The sequence below is a fragment of the Marmota flaviventris genome, chromosome 18 (assembly GCF_047511675.1).
Source record: "Marmota flaviventris isolate mMarFla1 chromosome 18, mMarFla1.hap1, whole genome shotgun sequence".
NCBI lineage: Eukaryota > Metazoa > Chordata > Mammalia > Rodentia > Sciuridae > Marmota > Marmota flaviventris.
Window position 1 is genome coordinate 11,998,876 of NC_092515.1, and position 6,148 is coordinate 12,005,023.

A 6,148-nucleotide genomic window follows, 5' to 3' on the forward strand; every position below is an offset into this window, starting at 1 on the left:
GTGTTGACCCACCCCCAAAGTGTTTTCACCATGCTTCTTAACAACCTGCAAGAAGGCAGAGTAAGAGACGGTATTGTCCCTATTTTACAGATGTGGCAGATGAGGCTGCAGGAGATGTGACTCACCTAGGACTGTGTACAGTTCAGCGAGGGAAAGAGCTGGCTGGAGAGTTCAGGAGGCAGGGAACCTCCTCTCTTCTCGAAAAAGCTGCTTGAACCCACATAAGGACAACTCTTGCCTCTGCTTGCTGTGGGCATTCAGAGAAAGGGCCAGGCAGGGACTGTGGGATAGGGAGAGACTTCCCAGAACAGACAGGTACTAACATGTGGAAATGGCTCAGAGCAGCAGAGCTCTGTGGGCAGTGTCACAAAGCCAGGAAGCCCAGCTCTGCCTGACATCTGTGTGTCCCCGAGACCTAAGAGAGGAGGGAGAGAGGCCATGGCCTTCAGTGTTTGATAAATGACTTTTCTATCTCATGGCAGATCTGCAGGCACAGAAGGGGAGACTGAGGCTCAGGATCAGCCAAGGACACACAGAATTCAGGGAGTTATCAAAGTTCAGGAGGAGACAAGAGAAAGAAAACAAGACGGACTTTGATGGAGGGAAGATGAGAGAAAAGAGATGGGGAGACGCAGAGAGGAAGAGTGAATAGCCAAAGAGAAAAGTCCAAATTGGAGAGAAAAGGGGAGTAAACCCAATCAGGGGTCCCCCAAATCTCCCTCATTTCCCTTTCTCTCCGTAGGCCTCTATATGGGCCTCCATTCTCAAGGACAGAAGGGGATCGGGACCCCAGTCCCTGGGGCGAGGGAGGAGCTGGGGTTGCTCCCCCTCAGGGGCTGCTCCCCCCACCCCACCCCCGCCCCAGAGCTAATCAGCGGCTGTCATCTCCACAGTGAGGTCTTGGTTAAGGAGATTTAGGGCCAGGATCAATAGGAAATTTAAAAATCGATGCAGCGCGCAGGGCAAAATCGATGGCGTTTAATCGCCTTGCCGATTCCCAGTCAAAACAATTAGCCGCGCTGAGTGTTGAACACGGTGGCAACACGGCATTAACCGTCAATATTGGTGTAAGTGATGGCGGGGCGGGCAGGGAATCCCCAGGTCTCAGAGGGGCCCAGAGTCAGACACTGCCTTATGGCTGGGGTCTTCTCCAGAGGCAGTGCCCCCACGTTGGGGCTTCTCTCCAGCAGGGCCCACTCATATCTCTCTGCCCTGTCACCTTCGGCATACTGCCCACAGGCTGCATAACCCTGGCCTGCCTTCCTCTAGCTCTCCTCGCCCCACCTCCCAGGCCCCCAAACCCCCATATCCCTGACAAAGGGGAGCGGACCCCTCTCCCAAATAGACAACATCTCCCAAGTAGAGAGTCCAGTGGTGCTGGAAGCTGTATTTATTCTGTCAGTACCTTGAGGCTAGGAATATTTAGAAGACTTCATCTTCCCACTTCACAGATGGGCACTCTGAGGAGGAACAGAGAGAGGCAGTTGGCCCAATTACCAGGCTCAGGAAGAGGAGCACGGATTGGAACCCTGTGTGTCTGACTCCCAAGCCTTGTTCCTTATAGCTGCTGCACAGAAGAGGTGGAGTCCGATGTTCACAGAAAACCAGGCTAGGGTTTGGGCCTGGCCCCTCCCAGCCAGGATATATAATGGTTTGTTGTGTCCTAGGGTTGGTCTGCCACCTGCCTGCCAGATGGTGAGCTACTTGAGGGCAAGAGGGGGCCTGGCTCCCCTGGGTGTCCCCAGCATTGCCTAGCACCGGATATGGCCCTATATCAACACCTGGGAGAGCCTAGGGATGATGGTGCCACTTGCCTCAGAGACACAGACTGCTCGCATACAACCCCACTAACGGACAGATGGACAGAGACCAGCACCCCAAACACGTTGGTATGAATAACTCAGCAGGCAGCCTTAGCAAGAGCAGCCGGTGTCTCTGAGCACTGGCTACATGCCAGGTGTGGCTAGATGCTGTGCAGGTGAGGGCTCTCAGAATCCTCACAAGTCTGGGCGAATATCATTCCCATGATACTGCTGAGAACATGGAAGCTCTGAGAGGTAAAGGCACTTACCCAGGGTCACACAGCCAAGAGGGCAGGTCTGTTTGACTGGAATCTGAGAGGCACAGGACACAGGGCAAACAAGATCTAGGGGCTACAAGCAAGAGAGCTGGATGCAAAAAGTGGGCAGGAACCTGGACAGAGGCCCAGACAGGGGACCAGGAGTAGCCACACAGGACAGGGGGCCTCTCAGTTTGGGAGTTCTGTGTGAAGAGGGCAGAAGCTTCTATGGCCACATGCTTCCTGGCATGGAAGAGCAGGAGGGAGTGTGTGGGCAGGGGAGGAGGCCCACGAGATGAGCTGGGGATTGATCTGACAAGGTCCTAATCAAATGGTCAATATCGCTGACCTGACCACTTAACCTATTGATAAGCTGGCAAGATTGGAGCAGGCGGCAAGTGGGCTCAGGAGCGAGGCAGCGGAGGGGCGGGGAGCCTGATGGGGCGTGGCCCAGATCCTGGCTGTGCCTGGGTCTGGGGGCTAGAGGGTGGTCTCCTCCTCAAATGCCCCTGTCTTCCCTCTGACAGGTCATAGGCCTTCCATCTGGGGACTTCCTCTACCCAGGCTTCTCTCTCTTCTCAAGGATCCGCCGTCCCTCGCTGAGACTGGGAACGGTCCCCAGCACCCAATCCACTCCCAGCTCCCCCCTCTATGCCTTAACTTCTCACATATGTGAGAGTCTGCCTGTCTAAGCCTCAAAATCCTCATCTGTTAACTAGGAATAATTACAACAGGGAAAGTTGGGAAACAACCAGATGTCCTATGACTGGGGACATACAGCAGCCACACAAAAGGGCACTGTGGAGTCGTGGTAAATATGCTTGAAATAAATTCATTGACGAGGGAGTGCTGTACATAATCCATTGTTAAAAAGGATAAAAAGGCAAGTTATGCACAAGTATGTAGGATATAATCCCATTTTATGAAAACACACACACCCTGCCAAAACAAACAACAAAAAGGTTCAGAACAGAACGCTGAATTCGGATCATTGGCATGTGAATTTTAGTGAGTTTTTTGGATAAACTCAAAGGCAGTCTTCCACTTGAGAAAAAGCTAGGTAGGAGAGAGATCAAGAAGTCACATTTTTCTTTTTACTTAAGTAGACTATTATTTTTTCCTCTTTGAATATCTGTAGTTTCTATTTTTCTACAATGAATGTGCATCACACCATTTGTCTGTAATTGCAAGAAGTGGAGCTAATGAATAACTGCATTGGCTGGAGGCCGCAGGCCCGAGCTCAGGGGACCCACAATGAATGATGCTTATCTTCTCCCCTTTCCTAGCCAGGTTTGTCTTACATCCCTTCTTATAACCAAACCCAGCAGAGTTCAGTGCCTTCAAGAATGTGAATGAAAGTGAAATCTGCTGAATGGAGAAGAGTTTGCTCCTGTGGTTTCTGCTCTCAATAAGTAGGCAGCCTAGGACCAAGCCAAATTCCAGCCCCTCCCCTCTTTAGGAAGCTGGTTAAGGGCTTACAGACAAGAGGAACAGCTGGAGGGAAAGCTGAGACCCAAAAAGAGGGAAGGGATTTTCCCAAAGTTATTCAGCTGGTATGGTAGAGCCTGGACCAGACGCTGAGGCTCCTCCCTCCTGGTTCCTGGCTTGGGCCATTCCATTGCTGGAAGGGGAGTGTGCATACAGACTGCCAAGAGAGTGTGTACCTCTGCAGGGCAGAAGATCATGGGGGTTAAAAACGAGGTCCACTGCCCCCTTGCTTTGCAACCCTGGGCAAGTCTCTTCACTTCTCTGAGCCCTAGTTTGCTCAAACATGAAAATACTAATAATTCCTGGCTCTTAGTGAAAGTGTAAGGAGTCAACAGGACTATGCTTGTGCGTAACTTAGCAGAGGATCTGATACAAAGAAGGGGGCAAGTGAGTGGCAGAAATAATATTATGATTATCAGCCACAAATGCTATATGTAAGATGTGAAGATGGGGGGAGGGGAGAAGGTAACTTAAGCAAATAAGTAAATACAACGGAGACATCTGTCTAAATATATTCCTTTGTTCATTTGTTCATTCATTCATTCATTCATTCATTCGGTGAACATTTCCCGAGTCCAATTCTAGGCCAGACCCCATGCTGGGCTCTGCAATCCAGACATGAACAATGAAAGTTCCCACTGGGTTGATAAAGGGGAATTAGGGATGGCTGGGGCTGGTCCCTTGTCTCTGAGAGTTGCTGCCTCAATGGCTGCAAAACCGTCCCTTGGGGCTTCTGCTGAAAAGCACCATAGGCCCCCCACAGTGTGACTGGTATGCTACCTCAGGTATGTATGCGTGTGTGCACACATTGGAATAGTAAGCTCTGCACAAATGGGTTATAGCCACCTTTTGTAATTCAGAGCACCGAGCACCAGGCCTGACACTCTGGGGACACTTCATGCTTGCTTTTTTCCTCCATTTTTTTTAATGCACACAAAAAAAGTTCAAAGCACCTCGCACAATGCCAAACACCTGGCAGGTGCTCAATAATAGAGCTATTATTAGTGTCATCATCACACGTGTAGCGGCTCCTCATTTCCACAAAAACCTTATTTTGCCGATGAGGAAACTCAAGGTATAAAAAGAGTAATGTGATTTCCCCACAGCCACACAGCCTAGACCCAAAATTGGGTGTGCCCTATTTCACAGTCTGTGGTCCTCCCTCCTTTGTGGCTGCGGCCAGGTGGCAGGGACCAGCGATGGGGATGTTGGGGGTGAAGGAGGGGAAGGGCAGCAACCTGTAGGCAGTGAGCAGACATGATGCGGGGGGGTGGGGGTCAGGTAAGGATGAAGTGGAGTAAGGGGGGGAGATGGGAGCACAGCATGGGAATATAACAGCCCCAGGATGACAGTTTTGTGGTCTGCCTGCTTCGGGGCTCAGCTAGGAGGTAGGCTGGTTTACCAAGGGCCCCACACAACACTGATAGGTGCAAATCCCCAGAAGGTGAGTTCCCTCAACCCTGTTTGGTACAGCAGACATCCTCCTCCACCATTATATTGGGCAAATGGGATGACAGGGGATCTGGCTCTAGTTATTTGGCAGACATCACTGAGCACATACTCTGTGCATTGTGCTAGACACTGGGGTTCTGCCATGAACAAGACAAAGTTCCTGTTCTTGTGGCACTGATCTTCTAGCAGAGGAAAAGATACAGTAGACAAGAAAATATACTTAAGAGCTAAGAAGGAAAATAAAGCAGGTAGGTGTGGGTTATAAGATGATGTCATTTTAGACTGAGTGGTCAGGAAAGGCCTGTCAGGGAAGCTGAGTTTTGAGCAACAGCCCAAATGAAGTGTGGAGGTAAGAGCCTTTCTGGCAAAGATACAGCAAGTGCAAAGGTCCTGAGATAGAAACAAGGTGTAAAGAACAGCAATAAGGCAAGTGACTTGAGCTTCTTGATCCAGGAGGAAAGGAGTAAAAGTCAAGTAGGCAGACGGGCACCAGCTCATGTAGGACCTTAGGTCAGAGGAGAAATTCTTCTAAGTGTGAGGAAAGAGTAATGGGCTCCTGCTGGGTGAGGTGGCTCACACCTGCAATCCCAGTGGCTCAGGAGGCTGAGGGAAGAGGACTGCAAATTCAAAGCCAGCCTCAGCAACTTAGCAAGACCCCATCTCAAAATAAAAAAATAAAATAAAAGGGGCTGGGATGTGGCTTAGTGGTAACGCACCCCTGGGTTCAACTCCTGATGCAAAAAAAAAAAAAAAGTAAAAGAATAACTGTCTCCCTCATTGTGGCAGAAAAGGATTGGTCTCACCCTCAAAATCCAGGCTCCACTCTCATCCTTCCCCTACAGGGCCTTCTGACTCACTCATTCGCCCCGAACAAGCCCTTAGAGTTCCTGACAGGGCTTTGTTGCAGTCAACCTCCCCAGAATGGAGACTCCTCTGGAACAGGGAAGATCCTGGCTCATTTGTGTGCTCTGGCACCAGCTTGGGCCTGGCCACAGAAAGACTCAGCAATCTGTAGAGTTCAGTAATTGTCAAGGGTGACTGAAACCCCTGACCCAAGCCCCCAGAAAAACTCCACTTGGGGACAAGACATAGCTTGTTTAACTCTTGCCAGTGGCCAAGATATGGGGCCAGAGCAAGGCAGACAGTCCA